The 22,067-nt window shown below is 31.5% G+C and overlaps 1 pseudogene; it reads left to right on the forward strand.

Moving 5' to 3' along the window:
- The first annotated feature begins 75 nt into the window (after positions 1 to 75).
- LOC144372923 (son of sevenless homolog 2-like) lies at positions 76 to 21,580 on the forward strand (annotated as a pseudogene).
- Positions 21,581 to 22,067: the final 487 nt, after the last annotated feature.

A 22,067-nucleotide genomic window follows, 5' to 3' on the forward strand; every position in this document is an offset into this window, starting at 1 on the left:
TGGAGCAAAGGAGTGAGGCTGTTTGTATGGCATTTAGGAAGCAGCCCTGTGGCTGCTGTAGGGAATAAAGGGGAGATGCAAAAGCAACAGCCAGGGACTGCCAAACCCAACCTTGAATTTTTACAAAAGAAAGAAGATCATATGTTAAGATACACTTAATAAATCTAAAAAAAATTGTATAATCAGTATAAGAATTTAGGATTCTTTTGTAATTTTAGTACTTATGGCATTAGGAATTTTGAAATATAGTCTGTAGTACTTCACTTTCACAGTAATGAAAAAAAGTAAATGTTGTATATAAAATTTAGTATTTGGATGTTTAATTTTTTCTTTTGAAAGTCTGGGGATTTAACCTATAATTTCATGTATTCTAATAACCGTGTGCTTTACCACTGGATTACACCCTCACTCCAACTTAATATTTTTGTCACTTGATTTGAGATAGTTCTCACTTGAAGAAATTAGGAATTAGAACTGTGTAATCATTGAATAATCTTATATTCATTTTTTTATTAGGGATCCTGTTTGCCCTTTTTATAATCATCAATTAAGAAGCAAGCACCTGGCCATCAAAAAAACGAAAGAAATTCAGAAAAACATAGATGGATGGGAAGGCAAAGATATTGGACAGTGCTGCAATGAATTTATAATGGAAGGACCATTGACAAGAACTGGTGCTAAACATGAACGACATATTTTTCTCTTTGATGGCTTAATGATCAGCTGTAAACCTAATCATGGCCAGACCCCGCTTCCAGGTTATAGTAGTGCAGAATATAGATTAAAAGAGAAGTTTATCATGAGGAAAGTACAAATCTGTGATAAGGAAGATACTTGTGAGTGCAGACATGCTTTTGAATTAGTATCCAAAGACAGCATAATATTTGCTGCTAATTCTGCAGAAGAGAAAAATAATTGGATGGCAACCATTATTTCTCTTCATTATCGTAGTACTCTAGATAGAATGCTAGATTCTGTTTTATTGAAAGAAGAAAATGATCAGCCACTGAGATTACCAAGTCCAGATGTGTATCGTTTTGTGGTAAAAGACTCTGAGGAAAACATTGTTTTTGAAGACAACTTGCAAAGTAGAAGTGGAATCCCCATTATTAAATGAGGAACTGTGGTGAAATTAATTGAAAGGTTAACATATCATATGTATGCAGGTATGTGAAACTCATTGTGAGTACTTACCTAGGGCCTAATTCCCAAAAGCTTTTAAATGGTGTTCAAAGATAATGTATAAACCCATTTATCCATCATCCAACTTTAATAATTGTCAACTCATGTTTCATCTGTTTCATTACAGATTTAAATACCTACTCCCAGAATTATTTAGAAGATCGCAGGAAAAAAAAAATGAATTGCCTCCAGAATATTAAAATACTGCAGAATCAAAAGGGATAAATAGCTAATTAAATATTGTTAACTTGATTAGTTATTAAATAAGTGCTCATAAAATTTGCATATTAATGCAAATTTTAAAAATTTGTAAACAATCCTTATTTATCAAGAAAATACCACAGTTGGCAGGAAGAACCAAACTAAAAAGGAAGGGAAATATGGTATTTTGAATTAATTAAACTGAAAAATTGAACATGAAATATGTTTATGCTCTACTTTTTCAGATCCCAATTTTGTTCATACTTTTCTTACTACATATCGTTCGTTTTGTAAACCAGGAATTGCTAAGCTTACTGATTGAATGGTGAGAAAACATGTATATTTTACTTGCATTAATATTTTATAAAAAAAATTAACTGTTCTGTACCTTGCAAAGTGCCTAGTAGCTGGTACCTACTCAGGTAGGTGTTGACATAATTTATTTGGCATTACATAAGATGTATTACCATACTTTTTAAGTAGTGTTTGCTGTTTGTAACATAGTTCTTTTCGGCTATTAGCAATATTCCAAGAGGTAATCTTAAATACCCAATTTAATACAGTTTTTGAAAATATTTTTTAGTTGTAGTTGGACACAATACCTTTATTTTATGTATTTATTTTTACGTGGTGTTGAGGATGGAACCTAGCACCTCACATGTGCTAGGCGAGCGCTCTACTGCTGAGCCACAATCCCAGCCCCTTAAAGACCCAATTTAGAGAGGAAAAAAACAACATTATAGTAAAATTTGTTCTGTTATTTAAGGAAATTTTCCACTTTTTGATTTTAAAACAAATTTGTTATGGAAAATTTCAAACATGTGCAAGAGTAGACAGAAAATATAATGAACCCATTTATCCATTATCTAACTTCAATAATTATCAACACATGTTTTATCTGCTTCCCTACAGATTTAAATATTCTACCCCCAGGATTATTTTGAAGTAGATCTCAGAAAACATATTTCGTCTGTAAATACTTCTATGTGTATCTCTGAAAGTTAAAAATTTTTATTTTAAATAAATCATGTATTATTATTAAGCCTAAAAAACAATTCCTTTATTAATATTTAAACATTTTTTGAATTGAAAAAAATTTTTTTAACTGAATGTTTTTACTTAGTGATACTTTAAATGCTTTGTAGTTTAAGAAGAACCTGGCTGGATGTCATGGAATGGGTCTATAATTCTGGTACTTGGGAGACTGAGGCAGAAGGATCATTTCAGACAGCCTGTGCAACATAATGAGATCCAATTTCAAAAAACAAAATGTACTAAAATACATATATACATACACAAATATGTATATGTATATGTATATACACACATGTATATGAATATGTACATATATAATCTGAACTACAAAATGATTTTTGTTTTACGTTTATAAACTTAACTAAAATTTTGTCTTGACCCCTATTTCCATTTTGTTCTATGAAATTAAACTTACAAGACTTAGTATAATATGTTCTGAAAATCTATTGTTCTATTTATGTGTCCAAAATAAGGAAAGTATATTTGCTAGACTTACATTATAGCTATATTTCCTAACTTACATTATAGCTATATTTCCTCTGGTTAGGCAAGGTTTTTGGTTTTTTAATTTTGATTTTTTACCTTACCCACTTAGGTTATGTTCTTAATTTAAAAGTTCATCTTGGGCTTCCTTTTTGAATTTCATACTCACGTATTTAAGGAAATTGATTAGTCCGCTTTCATTTTATGATATAAATATTAAGGATAGATGGTTAGGTAAGTCCTTTCTTTCACATTATGGTACTGGGGATTGAATACAGGGACTCGCAGAAGCTAGCTAGAGCTCTACCACTGAGCTACATGCTCAGTCTCTTTTATTTTATTTGAGACAGTCTCACTGAATTGTTGAGTTTGACTTTGAACTTGCAGTCCTCCTGCCTCAACTCCCTAGTAGTTGAGATTACAGGCATACACTAAATCTCCCAGCTCTTTATGATCTTTAAAGAAGTTATATTCCTGTGGATTCTTTTCTTGGATCTTTTCCATGAACCCTTTGTTGGTTGATTAATGCTAATCATAAAAAACTTTTTATAAAGATTTGATATAAAATCTTAGGATCATATAGCTGAAGGCAATTTTTGTACTTGTGTAGTATGGAGTACTGCAGGGAAGGCTTAACAGTAATCGCACTTTCTACAAAATGATAGAAAAGGGGATTCTTTGGTCAATTTTTTTGTTGTTGTATTTAAAATATCTTTCATTTATTTATGAACAAATTCCTGTCCTTTTGGTTTTCTTCTTAGATTTCAAATTCCAGAGCCAGAACCTACTGAAGCAGACAAATTGGCAATAGAGAAAGGTGAGCAGCCAATCAGTGCAGACCTTAAAAGATTCCGAAAGGAATACGTCCAATCAGTACAACTTAGGTTTGACCTGAATATTACATTTCTTATGTGCCATTTTCAGTATATAGTTAACACAAAATTCTTAGCTCTTAATTAAATATAAATATTATTGTTAATTTTATGACAGTTAAATTTCCAAATTTCTTTCACTGTGAAGCTATTTTAAATAAATATCCTGAAGAAATTTATATAAGTATACCATGTTATTTACATCAGCTCTCTCTGACATGTGATATATTTACAGATCAAAATAAATGTGTGTTATTATAAGTAAAACTTACATATATAAGCTTGCTTACTGTCAGCTTTCCACTTTATTTCCCTTATGTCCCTTTGTAATGGTACTTGGTCCTTGTTTGTTTTTTTATAATTTTTAATATTTATGGAAGTTCTACTGCTTTTTCTACTCTTTATCCTATGTAAAGTTACCTAAGGAATCATTGCAGTAATTTCTATAATAGATTTAATTATAGAGTTGCCAGTTAGGTACTTTCTGTGCTAGATATTACCCTAAGTGCTTTATCTTTTTTTAATCTCATCCTCAAAACACATTTTTTTTATGGTGCAACACAATGATTATTCTAACTTTTTATATGAAGAAATGGAAAACTTAGTATGATTAAGTAATTTGAACTTGGGTCATGTAAAGGGAGTGACAGGATGGGACCATATATGACCTCTTGAGCCATTGTGTTTTTGTTTCACTAAGCATTAAAAATTGGAAGCTCCTTTAACCTTCTTATAATCCAAATGAAAACTAAAGTATTATCTACCCCTTATCATTGGATATTGAGTTATCATATTAACTATATATGATGTAAATATTTTTTCTAAATATTGTTTCCTTGATTACTGTTAACTAATAAATTATAGTTTTGAACTGGATTTATTATTTTCCAGGATAATTACCATAAATAAATTCAATTTTAGAGGAATATTGGTGTTCCTAGCTATATGTCTTTTAGCCAAAACTTTTAACATGTCATTCTTTGTATAAGAAAATGAGATTTTTTACCCATTACATTAGCAAGAAAGAAGAATAATTTTTCTCAAGTAACTGTAATGCATTTGCACTAATCTACTCAAATGAGGCATACATTTATGAGGTCCCTATTATAGGGCAGACAGGAAATAAGATCTTAGATCTCAGTCATGTGAATTCTTTAAATGTTTATATCTAAGCATGTTCTCAGTTGTATACTTGTCGACTTATGGTGAATACAAAAATAATAGACTGTCATGATATGGTTCCATAATATTATGATTTTATTGGGGTAAAAATATACATGAAATAGTTATACATTATACTACTTTGAATAGTTCAATGGCTCACAAAAATATACCCCTATAAAACTTCAGGAATAGCTAAGATTAGACTCCAGTAGTTAGGGAAGACATCTTAGAAGAGGTAAAATCTGAGATTGTCCCGAAGGGATGTGTAGAATTTAGATATGCAGAAAGGTGATTGAAGGTATGGAGGGTACCTAGAAGTAGTATGAACAAAGGTTAAAAGACAGGATTGAGAATGGTGTGCAGAGGAAATAGGTAAGGAAATTGAACTTAGAGGAATGAAGACATTGTATTGTAAGTTGTAATAGAGGAGATTAACTATATTGGGGTAGAGTTGAAGATGGCTTTGAAATTCAAGCCAGTTTGTTAAACTTTTTCTGTGAGCATTGAAGGAATTTTAGTAAAATGTAAGCTAATATATTTTATTTAGCAATTTATTCTGACATTTTAAAAAAGAGAAAAATTGAGAGAATTTCATAGTGAACAATGATAAACCCACCAGATCAACTGTTAACATTTTATTTTACTTACTTTTATCACATATATTTATTTTTCATTTTTCACTCAGTTCATTAATCACCTAATCTTTTGAATGTGTTTCAAAATACACTATTTCTTAAATGCTTCAACTTATATATCAATAACATTTCAGTATTTATTATTCATTTGTTCTAAAATGTTCATAACATGAAATACACACATTTTAAGTGTACTTTGGTTAAATTTTAATGTCTTTGTAATTCAAACTCCTTTGAAGATACAGAATGATAGACCACAACCCAGAAAGTTCTCTTGTGCTCCTTCTAGTCAATTTTTGTTGCTACTGCCCAAAGGCAGTATTCTGATTTATCCTGCTATTGACTCTTTTACTTGTCTTAGAATTTTGTATAAATTGATTTTTACACTTTTTTGTTTTTGTTTTGAGGAAAAGGAGAGAGAAGTTTTATTGCTTTGCTAGCAAAAGGAAACACAGGGGACTCCAGTCCCAGAGGCTTTGATTCTGCTGATCAGGGGGAACAAGGGTTTTTAAAGAAGCGTTCAAAGGCTACATTCCTTGCTCTCTGTTCAGGAGTTGTAATTCACTTGTTAATTTAGAAGATAATAATTTCTGAGATCTTTTGGTGCCATCCCCAAGTCTGAATTACTTCATTCCTGTTGTGGGTGTGACTCTGACTAGTATGGGAAAGAAAGGTATGGATTCTATAACTTTCATGCCTGACTCAACATGCTTTTGAGGTTCATCCATGTTGCTTGAATCAATGTTTTTTTAAATTTTATTACTAAGATAGTTATTTCCTTATATGAATACACCACAGTTCATGTATTTTTTCCCATTGAAGGATACCTGGGCATTTTTTCCAGTCTTTGATTATGAGTAAATTTGCTATGAACTTTATCTTAGAAGTCTTAGTGTGAATGTGGGTGTGGGTGGGTGTGTGTATTTCTTTTTTTCCCACTTGGGTAAATAACTCAGAGTAGAATACCTAGGACATAATGTAGATGTGTGTTTTCTTTTAAAAAGAAACTGTCAAAACTTCTTCTGAACATTCTCACCAGCAATATATGAGCATTCCACTGCTGCATATCTTCACCATTGTTTAGTGATGTTATTCTTCATACCTTAGCCATACTGTTGGGTGTATAGTGGTATCTCATTGTGGTTTTAATTTGTTCTTCCCTATTGACTAATGATGTTGAGAACATTTTACTGTCTCTTATTGGCTAGTCATTCTTCATCTTTGAAGAACAGGTTTGACTCATGTCTATCATTTGTTGAGTTATCTTTTTATTACTAAGTTGTATAAGTATATCGAGTAGGACTGGATATAGTCCTTTGTCAGAAAAAGGTTTTGTAAATATTTTCTCCCAGATTGTGGTTTGCCTGTTAGTTTTCTTAATGATACTTTGATGAGATGAAGTTTTTAAGTTTGATGAAGTCTGATTAGACTTTTTTCTTTTATCTGATCGTAATTTTAAAATTACATCAATACTATAGAAACTAGAAAGAAAATATAAGCAGAACTGTTTGAACTGATATAAGTGGAAATTAGAAGCTAACAATTTATGATCTTTTGATATATTTTCTAAGCTCCTGAACTTACCAGACCATAATGACTTAACGTTGTTTTAATATAAATAGCATGATGAAGACTGGTAATTAAATGTACTTGCATAGTCTGAGAGAAATATAGTTGTCTGTGGTAGGGAAATAAAAATCTAACCTGCAAATGGCCATTTGTTGAAGTAATGAAGAAAAGTAATATTATTAGGATGTCTCTGGTAGAGAACATTTTATATTTGTATAGATAATTAAATACTTGCAAGATCAGGAGTAATCATTTTTGTGATATGCAAAACAAAATCACTCTCTTGACAAAAATATTTTTGTCTTTTAAAATGAAATAAGGTTATAGGCATATTTGTAGGTTACAGGGAAATTTGATGATAGCATTTGAATTTATTTATTTATTTATTTATTTGGGGGGGGTACTGGGAATTGAACAGAGGGGTGCTTTACCAATGAGCTACATACCCAGCCCTATTTATTTATTTATTTATTTATTAATTATTTTGAGACAGGGTCTCACTCAGTTGCTTAGGGCCTTGCTAAATTGCTTAGTCTAGCCTTGAAGTTCAGTCTTCCTCCTGTAGTCTCCCAAGTCACTAGGATTATAGACATGTGCAATGACACTAGGCTAGCACTTGAATTTAGAACCAAATACAATAAATCTTAGTTAATTTTCCATTTTATATGAAAAATACATTAAAAATTTACAGCTTAAAATACTTTTTCAGTTTAAAAACTTAAAATAGCTTTTCTATTATAGAGCATGTATTTTCTATATATGAATAAATAAAAGACACTTTTCCTTAACATTAATTGGTGATTAAGCACAGAAACCATAATCTTTATACAAATACATATTTTAAAGTATAACTTTTATGTTTATTTTTATTTTTTTGCAGTACTGGGGATTGAACCCAGGGGCACTTTGCCACTGAGCTATATCCTCAGCCCTTTATTTTTTATTTTGAGATAGGGTCTCACTAAGTTGCCCAGTCTGGCTTTGAACTTGCAATCCTCCTGCCTCGGTCTCCCAAGTAGCTGGGATTACAGGTGTTAGCCACCACTCCTGGCTAAAGTATAATTTAAAAATAATGTACAGTTTGGAGATTGATTTTCTTCTTCTTATTGAAGCACTTAAGGTATTCATTAAAAATGGAGACTCTAAGTATTATATTGATTGTTGCATATAAAACTATCGCCATGGCATTAGAAAAATGAAAGAAGTATAATGAAGAAGTATAGAAGTAAAAAATGTATAATTGAAGATTTCACTAAAATGTGATTCTTTTATTTTACCAGGATTTTAAATGTATTTCACCATTGGGTTGAACACCATTTTTATGACTTTGAAAGAGATGTGGAATTGCTTAAAAGACTGGAATCCTTCATTTCAAGTGTAAGAGGTATATTATTTAAAGTTTTGATTGGCTCTTATGTTGCATTTGAGCTTATTTTCAAAATTGTATGACTAAGAATGTAAATTGCTTTCCATTTTTAAAAAGCTGAAATAACATTTGGAATGATCTTTATAAACTCCAGTAAGCTCACATATATTTAGAACCATATAAAGTCTTAGAACCTTGTCTTCTCATATTTTTATTTGTCTGTGATGCTGAGGATCAAACCAAGGCCCTTGCACGTGCTAGGCAAGTGCTATACCATCGAGTTATACTCTTAACCCCCTTTTAAGTTTTTTTTTTTTTAATTTATTTTTTAGGTGTAAATGAACACAACACAACACCTTTATTTCTATGTGGTGCTGAGGATTGAACCTGGGTCCCGCCCGTGCTAGGCGAGCGCTCTACCACTGAGCCACAATCCTAGCCCCCCCCTTTTAAGTTTTTAAGGAGAATATTGCTTTTAAAAATGTCAAAAGTCCTTTTTAATAAATTAAAGCTATTTAATTTTATGTCCCCTCAAGTTTGCCATTTGTTTCCATTAAATAAATAATATATATATAATTTTATGCTTTTTGTTGTTGTTGTTTTGGTACTGGGGATTAAACTCAGGGGAAGGGCACTTGACTACTGAGCCTAATTCCCAGCCCTTTGTTTATATTTTATTTAGAAACAGGGTCTCACTGAGTTGCTTAGGGTCTTGCTAAGTTGCTGAGGCTTGACTTTGAAATCATGATCCTCCTGCCTCAGCCTCCCCAGCCACTGGGATTATAGGTGTGCATCACCACACCCAGCAATTTTATGCTTTTTTATTCTCCTTAATCTGGTACTTTAATTTTAGATGATTATCAGCTTTTTAAAATAATATTTCCTCTCTTAGAAACATATTCCAGAGGAATACATTTTTTAAAAATATTGTTTTTTTTAGTTTTAGGTGGACATATATCTTTATTTTACATTTATGTGGTGCTAAGATCAAATCCAGCACCTGCGATGCTGAGGATCAAACCAAGGCCCTTGCACGTGCTACCTCTGAGCCACAACCCCAGCCCCCAGAGGAATACATTTTTATGTCTAAAAGATAGGAATTTCCAACTTGAAGTTTCAAACATAGCCTATGTGATAAAATTCCAGGCTATAATATGTGTCATCAAACATATGTTATATTAAGAACATTTGTGTTTTATCTAACAGTATAAGATATTGGTTAAGAATCCTATTAAAGTATTCTTGGCAAGTATTCATGTAAAAACATTGATCTTGCTGGGCACAGTGGCACAAGCCTATAATTCCAGCACCTTGGGAGGTTGAGGCAGGAGGATCAAAAATCAGCCTCAGTAACTTGGCAAGTCTCCAAGTAACTTAAGAAGACCCTGTCTCAAAATAAAATATAAAAAGAGAAGAGCCAGGGATGAAGTTCAGTGGTTAAGTGCTCCTGGGTTCAGTCCCCAATACTAAAACAAACAAAAACATCAATCTCTATGTCTCTGGTTTTCAGAAAATAGGGGGGATAGAGAAACATGGCAGATGATACCACAGGGGTACAGTTGGCAAGACAGACTTGAGAATCACCACAATACAAGCAATTCCATTTCTTCAACAAATAAATTGCAAGCAAAAATGAGACATAAAGGGAGAACCTGTAGTCCTAAGGAAACTTAGGACATATGGACTAAATATAATTAAGTAAATGTTATTTATGTCCTTTTAAAAAAATTAACTATAAGAAAAATATTTAAGAGATAGAAATTTGAGTATTAACCAAGTATTTGAAGATTTTAAGATCTCACTTTTTGACAAAGAAATTTAGCAGCTCAATTCAAAATAGCTAAGCTATGGAACCGACCTAGGTGCCCTTCAAAAGATGAATAGATAAAGAAAATGTGGTGTATATACACAATGGAGTATTACTCAGCCATAAAGAAGAATGAAAGTATGGCATTTGCCAGTAAATGGATGGAACTGGAGATCATTATGCTAAGTGAAATAAGCCAAAAAATCAAAGGCCAAATGTTCTCTCTTATATGTGGATGCCAACACACAATAACAGGGATGGAGAATAAAAGTTCATTTGATTAGATAAAGGGGAATGAAGGAGAGGGAGTGGAGATGGGAATAGGAAACAAAGTTGAATGAATCAGACATAACTTTCTTATGTTCATATATGAATGAATACATGACCAGTGTAACTCCACCTCATGTACAACCACAAGAATGGGAAGTTATATTCCATCTAGTATGTCAAAATATATTCTGTTATGTATAACTAAAAACAAATTTTAAAAAAGAAAAAAATGATTCATTTTTTATATGTCATAATGACCTAATGATTATTTTAAAAAGACTTAAATATAGACAAAATGATATGATTTTTGAATTTGTTTAAAGAATAACTAGAGCTGGGTATAATGGTGTATGCCTATAATACCAGCAACTCAGGAGACTGAGACAGGAGAATCACAAGTTCAAGACTAGCCTTAACAATTTAGTGAGATCCTCAACAACTTAGCAAGACCCTGTCTGAAAATGAAAAACAAAAAAGGTCTGGAGATGTAGTGCAGTGAGAAAACATCCATGGGTTCAGTTCTTAGTACCAAAAAAACAAACAACAGAGTGAAGAAATGGCATGATTTGGGTTAGATGAAGCAAAAATTTGCCATGAGTTGATAATTGTTGAAGTTGAGTGAACGTTAAAAATTATATGAAGATCTACAGTTATGTCTGTCAAGTAAAAGACATTCTAATTATGTGTTTTTTCTAGGGAAAGCTATGAAGAAATGGGTAGAGTCAATTGCTAAGATCATCAAGAGGAAGAAGCAAGCTCAGGCAAATGGAATAATCCATAATATTACCTTTGAAAGTCCACCTTCACCAATTGAATGGCATATCAGTAAACCAGGGCAGTTTGAAACATTTGATCTTATGACACTTCACCCAATAGAAATTGCTCGTCAGCTAACACTTTTGGAATCTTATCTCTACAGGTAGGTAATTGTTATTTCTTGGTCTATTTTCAAAAACCTTGAGCATACCTCTTACCTATTTTTTAAACATTTTGCTACATATCATGACAGCTTAAAAATATCTCATCTATTTTCCTGGGTTTGGAGGGAAGCTCATAGCAGTTTTAATCACAGTATGTCCTGTAGGTAAGTCTTCTAACATGTTGCTATATAGACCTAGATTAAGGATGAGCAATCCTTCACAAGAGGAATGGTAGGAAGACTAATGCACTACAATAGTAACAACTATTCAACAGTAAGCCCCTGCCACTATCATTCCATTAAAATCTTTTCTGTATCCAGGAGCCCTCATTTGAAATATAAATATCTAGAGAAGTTATCCTAATGATAAGCAGCCATGTAATGAGTGCTCATGTATAACAAAAACATTACAAATGAAATTGAAATTCTATAATTCTCCCTAATTCATTGCTCTCCTTTCCCCGCAAGAAATAACAACTACCAACCAACAATAAAAAAAAATAACAGCTACCCAGAATTTGATGCTTACTCTGTTTGTCTCTCTCTATATACACACACACATTTTCCTAAATAATATATAGTATTGGCTTGTACATTTTAAACATACTTATTCTGCATCATGTTTTTACTTATATTCTTTTTGATATCTGTTAAAGTCCATGAATATAGTTCTAGTTCACTTATTTTAGCCATTCTATGAGTATTCCACAGTTTATTCAGTCTCTTTTTGGTGAACTGGTAGATTGTTTGGCATTTTACCTTCTGTAAATAGTGCTTCAGTGAACAGTCTTGTGAATGAGTACTTGTAACTTTCTGTAAGAGTTTACATAGGAATGTACTTAGCAATAGAATTGTTGGGTCAGCTAGTATGTATATCTTTAGTAATGGAAGATCCTGCTGAATTGTTTTACAAAGTGATTGTATCAATTTTTACTTGCATATTGGAGTTGGAGATTATTTTATCATTTCTTACCAATTTGATATTATTAAGGTTTTGTGGCTTTGGCAATAATAAAATGGAATTTTATTGCAGTTTTTTTTTTCCTGAGAGAAAATATTTTTTCATGTTTGTCATTATCAGTTTTTAAATTAAGTTTAGCAGATCTTTAAATAATCTTGATACTAATCCTTTATAGATAGATTAGGTTGTACTGATTTTTTAAAATTTATTTCTAGGAAAGTCCAGCCTTCTGAACTTGTAGGGAGTGTGTGGACCAAAGAAGATAAAGAGATAAATTCTCCAAATTTATTAAAAATGATTCGCCATACCAGAAACCTCACCCTGTGGTTTTAAAAGTAAGTTTTGTTTATTCTTTATTATTGCTTCTTAATCATCATCATAATAAGTCCTATTTAAGCTTGAATTCTGGCTCTAAAGAAGTTTCTTATTTCTTAAGTTAGGTGGAGAAACTTTTCTAAGCCATGGATTTTTTGTTGTTGTTATTAGATGCATTGTGGAAGCAGAAAATTTTGAAGAACGGGTGGCAGTACTAAGTAGAATTATAGAAATTCTGCAAGTTTTTCAAGACTTGAATAATTTCAGTGGTGTACTGGAGATAGTCAGTGCAGTAAATTCAGTGTCAGTGTACAGACTAGACCATACCTTTGAGGTAAGTTTTAGGCTTAAATATTTCATCCTTTTGGGGAAAGATAAAATGAATATCAAAGAGATTGCTCCTACTGCCTGTCTTTTTGGTACCAGGGATTGAACTTAGGGGCACTCAACTACTGAACAACACCCCCAGCCCTTTTTATTTTTTATTTTGAGACAGGGTCTCATTAAGTTGCTTACAACCTCATTAAGTTGCTGAGGCTCGCCTCAAACTTCTGATTCTCCTGCCTCACCCTCCCAAGTACCTAGGATTACAACCACTCCTGGCTTGAATTTATCTTTGAATGAATCCATATTTTCCACTTAAATATAGAAATTTAAAGGTATTTTTAAAAATATATCAATATATACTAGTAAGTTTAGGATTTGTCAAAGAATATAGGACCTGTACCTCTTTTTAATGTGCTTAACCTAAATATAATAAAGTTTCACATGAATTTCTTCAATGGCACTTTGATAGTCTCCCATAAATGACAAATGATATTAAATATAATCACACAAATAACTTTTTAAAAAAATTTATTTGTTCTAATCAATTATACATGACAGCAGAATGTTCTTTGATTCATTGTACACAAATGTAGCACAATTTTTCATTTCTGGTTGTACACAGAGTAGGATCACACCATTCGTGCAATCATACATATACCTAGGGTAATGATGATCATCTCATTCTACCATCTTTTCTATTCCCATGCCCCTTCCCCTTTGGCCAATCCAAACTTCCTCCACTCAACCCATCCCCCTGTCCCCATTATGGATTAGTGTCCACTTATCAAAGTAAACAATCGACCTTTGGTTTTGGGGATTGGCTTACTTCGATTAGCATGGTATTCTCTAACTCCATGCATTTACCTGCAAATGCCATAATTTTATTCTCTTTTACTGCTGAGTAATATTCCATTGTGTATATATACCACAGTTTCTTGATCCATTCATCTATTGAAGGGCATCTAGTTTGGTTCTACAGTTTAGCTGTTGTGAATTGTGGTGCTATAAACATTGATGTGGCTTTGTCCCAATACTATGCTGTTTTTAAGTCCTTTGGGAATAGACCGAGGAGTGGGATAGCTGTGTCAAAATGGTGATTCCGTTCTAAGTTTTCTGAGGAATCTCCATACTGTTTTCCAGATTGGCTGTACCAATTGCAGTCCTACCAGCAATGTATGAATGTGCCTTTTCCTCTACATCCTTGCCAACACTAATTTTTGCATGTTTTCTTGATAACTACTCTTCTGACTAGAGTGAAATGAAATACTAGAGTTGTTTTAATTTGCATTTCTCTGATTATTAGAGATGTTGAACGTTTTTTCATGTTTGTTGATAGATTGTGTATCTTCCTCTGAGAAGTGTCACCTTTAGATATAGTCAAAAAATAATATGGAAAGAACCCTTTCTAAAATTTTATCTTTTAAATTATAAAATAATGTGTTTAGTGTATAGAAAGATTTTATGTCTTTTAATAACAAAATTGAGATTATATTATAAGTAGATTTTTGTAGCCTACATATTTTTCTCTTTAACACTTTGTTTTAGTTTGTTGTCAAAAACAAGATTGTTAATGCCTACATAGTTTTCTGTCTCACACATAAACCATAATTTATTCCATCATTCTGTTGTGGAACAATTAAGTTATTTTGGATTTTATTGTTGTGACAAATAATTTATCATAGACCACCCATATGTAGATGTATTTTTAAGAATATGATTATTTCCTGGGGCTGGGGATATGGCTCAAGTGGTAGCGCAATCGCCTGGCATGCGCAGGACATTGGATTCGATCCTCAGCACCACATAAAAATAAAAAAAAGATGTTGTGTCCACCGAAAACTAAAAAAAAAAAAATAATATTAAAACTCTCTCTCTCTCTCTCTCTCTCTCTCTCTCTCTCTCTCTCTCTCTCTCTCTTCTTTAAAAAAAAGAATATGATTATTTCCTTAGAAGTTTCTAAAGATGGTACTTTTGCCAAGTGTTTTCTAGCAAAAAATATGATAAATGATTCTGGGTATTACTGTATTGAAAACTTTAAAGACTTTATCAGCCAAAAATAAAAATTCTCATTTTAAACTTGTGTTTTTAAAAAGTGGTGAGATGTTAGCTATTTTCAAATGCATTTATTGGCTACTAGTGATATTGGATATTTTAAAATGTATTTATTGGTCACTTTTATTTTTTTATGATTTATTTAATTCATGTCTTCTTTCATTTTTTTGGATGTTTGCATTTTTACTTATGGACTTTTTAATATATTAAAGATATGAAGACAGTCAAACTATATCTTTTCAGTGTCTCTTTATTTTGACTGCTTTTTAATTTAAACATTTTTATACTGCCTTGATATATAGACTTATAAATCAATCCAAATTTATGGGGTCTTCCTGTGTTTTTACTATGAAAGACTTTTTCTAAGTGAAAGCTAACAAGGTAAAAACTCAACTATATTAATATTGCCTTTGGGAATATAAATTTGTAAAACCTTTGTGGAAAGCAACCCAGCAATGTATGTTAAAATTTAAAGTACACATACTCTCAGACCCAGAATATTAAATAAATAAAATCTTAAAGAAATAAAAGCACCACAGTATAAAGTTATATGTATGAAGATATAGTTATTTTAGCATTATTTTAGTAGCAGAAAACTAGAAATATTCTTCTTTCCATCAGCAGAAGAATGATTAAATACATTATCTTATACCTATAACATGGAATATTGTTCTATAGAAAAAAATGATGTCATTTTTGTACATTATCTTGCAAGAATATATGTGATATTTGTGGGGAAAAATCATAAGGAAGTTCTGAATGACTATAGTGTGATTCCATATTAGTACAACAAAACAGAACAAACCCTAAACCTCTAAGTGGAGTTGCATGAATATTAAGAATAGTGTGGAAAAATATGTCTTTCTTCATTAATTCTTTTAGTGGGTTGTGATTGGAGGGAGAAGAAGAAAAAATATTTTTATGTTTGAATTTTTCTATTTGGGTATTCGCATTTTATTTACTTATGAATTTTATATATTAAAGAAATTAACTATCTGTTCAGATTAATTATTTCAACTCAGATATTGAAAAACTCTGAGGCACTTTATTCATTTTACAGGCTAAGCATTCATTTTAAAAACTATTGGACAACAGTATTTCTTTTTTACTTTTTTTTGAGAGAGAGAGAGAGAGAGAGAGAGAGAGAGAGAGAGAGAGAGAGAGAGAGAGAATTTTTAATATTTATTCATTTTATTTTTTAGTTCTCGGTGGACACAACATCTTTTGTTGGTATGTGGTGCTGAGGATCGAACCCGGGCCGCACGCATGCCAGGCGAGCACTCTACTGCTTGAGCCACATCCCCAGCCTGACAGTATTTCTATAATTATATATAAGGTATAAAGAATAAAAATATCTGTGTACCTAGCATTCAGTTTAAGAGCCCCTCCATTCTTTCACTGTAATGAATCTTAGGCTTTTAATTCTCTTGCTTTTATCTAACCTATATTGTTTTATTTTGCATGTTTCTTAATTTTATAATTCTTCAATGACTCTTAGCACTGTATTCCTAAGATTGATCCATGTTGTTTATAGCTATAGTTCATTCTTTTTCATAACTATATCATAATTATAGAAATCAGTTTACCAAAATTTAATCATTTTTAATTAGTTAATAATCATTTGGAATTGTTATGAACAATATAGCTGTTAACATTCTTTATATATATCCTGATATACCCAAATATATTACTCTAAAAGTAGAATTTAGGATATAGATGTCTTCAACTTTACTAGATAATGCCAAGTTGTTCTCTCAAGTAATTGTACCAATTCACACTCCCATCAGAAATGTATGAAATCCAGTTATTTTATATTCTCATCAATACTTGATATTTTCAGGCCTTTATCTTTTCCATTATTGTGCTTTTGTTTTATATTTTCCTGATTTTTAATGAGTTTGAACCTCTATTTGGTTCTTCGTTCTTCTTGTGGAAAATTTTTAACTTTAAATTGTTATATACAAATGCTCTTATATTCTGGATTCTAAAACATCATCATTTATTTTTTTCCCAGATAAAAGCTCCCCTTTTCATCTTTTTTGTGGTGTGTTTTGATGAACAAGAATTCTTAATGTAGTCAAATTTACTTATTTTTTTCTTTGTTATTAATGCTTTTGTTCTCCACTTTAATTGCCCCCCCCCATTATCCTAATGTTTTATCTTTCTCATTAAATCCTTACTCTAGGTGGAAATGAGTTTTGAATATGGGGTGAGGTTGGAATATTATTTCATTTTTTTTAAATAAAAATTTTAGTTGTAAATGGACCTTTATTTTATTTATTTGTATGCAGTGCTGAGAATTGAACCCACTGCCTCACATATGCTAAGCAAGTACTCTACCACTGAGCCACAACCCCTACTATTACATTTTTTTCCATAAGGCTACCCAGTTGTTTGCATTCATTTATTGTTAATTCATTTTTCCCCATTGACCTATAGTATCAGGCGTCATATATTTAGTATCCTTATGTGTAGTCCTGTTTCTGGTCTTTTTATATTTTTTTCTATTTTTAGTTGTAGATGTATGTGGTGCTGAGGATCAAACCCAGTACCTCAAATGTGCTAGGCAAGTGCTCTGCCACTGGGCTACAACCCCAGCCTACTTGTATACTAATTCTTTAAAAGAAAGTATAGCAGATCTTTTAGCAATCTTTCAAGGTTGACTTGGTCTTAGCCCTTTATTTTCATATATAAATTTTAGAATAATTTTAAGCTTCATTTTTAAAAATTGGATTTTATTATTATTATTGGTACTGAGGATTTAACCAGGGGGCATTTTACCACTGAGTCACATTTGTAGCCCTTTTTATTTTAAGACCGGGTCTTGCTTTGTAGCTGAGGATCTTGCTAAATTGCTGAGGCTGAATTTGCAGTCTTTCTGTCTCAGCCTCCTGTGTTGTTGGGATTACAGGCATGTGCCACCATTGCCAAGTTGAAAATTGGAACTGTAATAGAAGTTGCATTAGATCTGTAAAATCAATTAGTGTCAATTTACAGTCATGAGTCTTCCCAACTGGGAACATGGTATATCTCTCCATTTATTTACCCATTTAATACTGTCTTATGGTTTTCTTGATAGAGACTTCATACTTTTTTTGTTAGATTTATGTTACACTTTTTAAACAAATTATTTTCCTTATTGATGAAAGATTTTCATATCTAGTTGATTTTTGACACAGCAACATTAGTAAATTCTCTTATTAACACTTTGCAGATAGAGTTTTGGAGTTTCCTTGCGGATAGTCATAATCTCTGTAAATAGTGACGTTTTTCTTTCTTTTTTTTTTTCCTTTTCTTTGCAATTCCTAGTTATTTATTTTGTTTCTTGTCCCTTTTAGCTAGGACTTTTGGATAGATTTGAATAAAAGCTATGGTGCACTCTTTCTTCATAACTTAAAGGAAATATATTGAATGGTTCTCAAGTATAATGTTTGCTCTTATCAAGTTATAAACTAACATCTAGTAAGAAAATCTAACAATGAAATTTAAAAAGAAATTCCTATGTTTATTTCATTAACTAAATTTGTTAATGCTTTCTTACCCTCCTGTAGTCATCTCTTTACCAAAACTCCACCCTTGTCCCCAAAAGACCTTTCAGTGGAAAAGTACTTAAATGCTGAACAATTATGATTCTCGCTTCCTACATCTAAGACTTGAAACTCTGGCTAATCAAAATTATGACTATCAAGGTCCTGAGGATGAAATTTTTTGATTGCTTAATCTTCTAATTTGTTTTAGAAAAATTTAAGGTTTTAGATTTTATATTATAGATAAAAAGAGGAAAAATCACTTTAGGCAAATGCCCAAAGGATAACCTCTCTTATTTTAATTTTTTAAAATATTTAATATCAAATGTTTGCAAAATTTTATAATTTCTAAATTTCTGTATCCATACATTTGATTGAACTATAAACGGAGATTATGCTCATTTTATATGTTTTTAAGGCATTACAGGAAAGAAAATGGAAAATTTTAGATGAAGCTGTGGAATTAAGTCAAGATCACTTTTAAAAATACCTAGTAAAACTGAAGTCAATCAATCCACCTTGTGTGCCTTTTTTTGGTAAGTTACTAAAGATGGATATTGTATTTTGAGGCAAAATGTGTTATAGTCCAAAGAGGCCAGTCTTTAGAGGTCAGTTGTTCATATTTTATATTACCTTGTCTATTTTCATCTGTATTGATAAATAAAACTTAAAACTCTATTATTTATTTTCCTGTAAAATGCAAGTTATAATACTTACCTCATGGAGTTGTAAGAATTAAAAATATTTTATCTATACAACCTAATACAAATTCTATCAGAACAGGCACTCAGAGAGTGGTAACTATTGTTTTTATCTATTTATGTCATATCTACAGTGTTCGTTTTCTCTTTATTAAAGGCTTTTAAGTGATTTGTTAAAACTCAGAATTGGAACAACTTTTAACAAATCATATTATTGTGTGCATGTACAAACATGTAACAACTAATTCCACTACTATGTATAATTTTAATACACTAATAAAAAGTAAACTCAGAATTGTTATATATTAGGCAAAGTTTTATTAAAGTGAACTTTTCTTAAATACATTCATGCATTGCTTAATGACAAGGACATATTCTGAGAAATGCATCAGTAGGCAGCAATTCTGTTCTGCAAACAGTGTATTCACACAATTCTAGATGGTATAAATCAATTACTCAACATTGCCTGTTTGTTTTGTTTTGCTTTGCAATGGGGTCTTGCTATGTATCCCAGGCAGGTCTCAAATTCCTGGGTCAAGCAATCCTCTTGCTTCAGCCTTCTGAGTAGCTGGAACTTTAGGTGTGTGCCTCTGCTTTGATGTGATCTCTTGATGCATTCAACATAGATGATACATGTGAGGCTGCTGGTGGCATAATATTGAATACTGTTTTGTAGTAAACGTTTTTGTTGTAAGTAATGATAAAAAGTGTAGTATAGTAAATGCATAAACCAGTAACAGTCATTTATTACTATTATCAAGTATTAAGTACTGTTCATAGACAAACATGCTATACTTTTCTGACAGGTCTGTTTATGGAGGCTTGAAAAATGTGTTATGTTGGCATCATGACAGCTACATCTCTAGGCAATGAGAATTTTTCAGTTCTATTATAATCTTACGGGACCACTGTCGTATATGTGGTGTGTTTTATGTGCTATACTTTAATATGGTGGGCAGCAACAGTGTGTTTGTTTACAACAGCATCACCACAAACACTTGAGTAGCATATTGTACTATAATGTTACAGCAGTTTTTCAGCTTAATTCTAGTCTGTGTGTGTGTGTGTGTGTGTGTATGTGTGTGTGTGTATGTGCGTGCGCACGCGCACGGGCACACACACATTCATGCTGGGGATTTAACCCAGGGCATCTCACATGCTAAGAACCTGTTCTTATCACTAGGCTATATTCCTAGCCCCTCCATTCTAGCCTTATAGATCATTTTTATATAAATATAATAATGTGATGTATGACTAAACTGTTGAAATTGTATAATTTATTTAAATCAAGGTTTTCCAACCTCAGCACTATTGGCATATGAATCAAATAAATGAGTAAATGTCATGTGCTTGTAGGATGTTTAGTAGTCTCCAAGTTTCCTGTTTACTATATGCTGGTAACACCTACATCATGATAACCAGAAATGTCTCCAGACATTTCCAATACACTCTTAGGAACAAAATTATCAATTGATAACTACTAATTTAAATATATTAGTAATTATTCAAAAAAGGAGATTAAAGTTTCTATTGTGAAAGATTAAAATATAATTGGTTTTTAAATCTAAATCATGGGCTCTGAGAAAACAATTTAAGTCTGAATTCTTATTAATCAGCAGTGCTTATGATATTGATGATCACTTAAAGATTATTGAAAATAAATATTTAAAATCAAGCATTATTACAGAGGTAATAAGACCATACTCAATAAAAATTTGAAAGTGTTGTAATGTGAAAATAAATAAATAAAATAAAATAAAATCAAGCATTAAAAATTTTGGTTCGATTTAAAGCTTATAATTTAGACTTTATAAACACGGTTTAGGAAAGCTCAATTTGCTATTTCTTAGACTAGTAGCCTTTATTTTCTTTTTATTTTAAATTTTTTCTATGTTAAAAAAATTAATGGAGAATTAATCATAACCATAAAGTCTATCAGAGCCTTGCCTTATCAACATTATGGAGTGGAATTGCTAGTAAGTCTTTTAGTTTTACAAGATTGTTTTCCCAAATGATTGATTAAATGACCAATTTTAAAATAAATTTTCTTTAAATATTTTTTTCACTAGGAATATATTTAACAAATATTCTGAAGACTGAAGAAGGGAATAATGATTTTTTAAAAAAGAAAGGGAAAGATTTGAACAATTTCAGTAAGAGGAGAAAAGTGGCAGAAATTACTGGAGAGTTTTAAAGTTGTTTTTAAATGTCAGCCAAATCATTGTCCTTTCTTTTATTTTATATTTGGAATCACAGAAAGAAGAATTTGGAAGAATAGCCCTGTGTTTCATTTCAGGAGGCAGCTCATTTATGGGCTTGCTGTCCGTATTCTGCAGCTATATATTAGTGCCCCCAGAATTATGGGAAAGGATACCGAACCCAGAATGACCTACCAAAATTCAAAGAATCTGTTGTTACAATCTAATCCAGTTGTTTTCTCCAAAAATCTTTCCATCAGTTTCACCTTTCAAGGATTGATTTCACATCTCACATCTCAAAATTTTATACTTTGAAACATTCCTGATAAACATTTTTTCTTCCAAGGTATTGCATTACAAAATTGAATATCATTCAGTTTTATAGTCACCAACACATATGAACCCGAGGAACTGTCACAGTATGTAACTCTACATGTTTTCTTCATGAATTCTTTCCAGCAGATTTAGTTTGTATAATTAATG

This window comes from Ictidomys tridecemlineatus, unplaced genomic scaffold, assembly GCF_052094955.1.
Source record: "Ictidomys tridecemlineatus isolate mIctTri1 unplaced genomic scaffold, mIctTri1.hap1 Scaffold_190, whole genome shotgun sequence".
NCBI classification, from domain to species: domain Eukaryota; kingdom Metazoa; phylum Chordata; class Mammalia; order Rodentia; family Sciuridae; genus Ictidomys; species Ictidomys tridecemlineatus.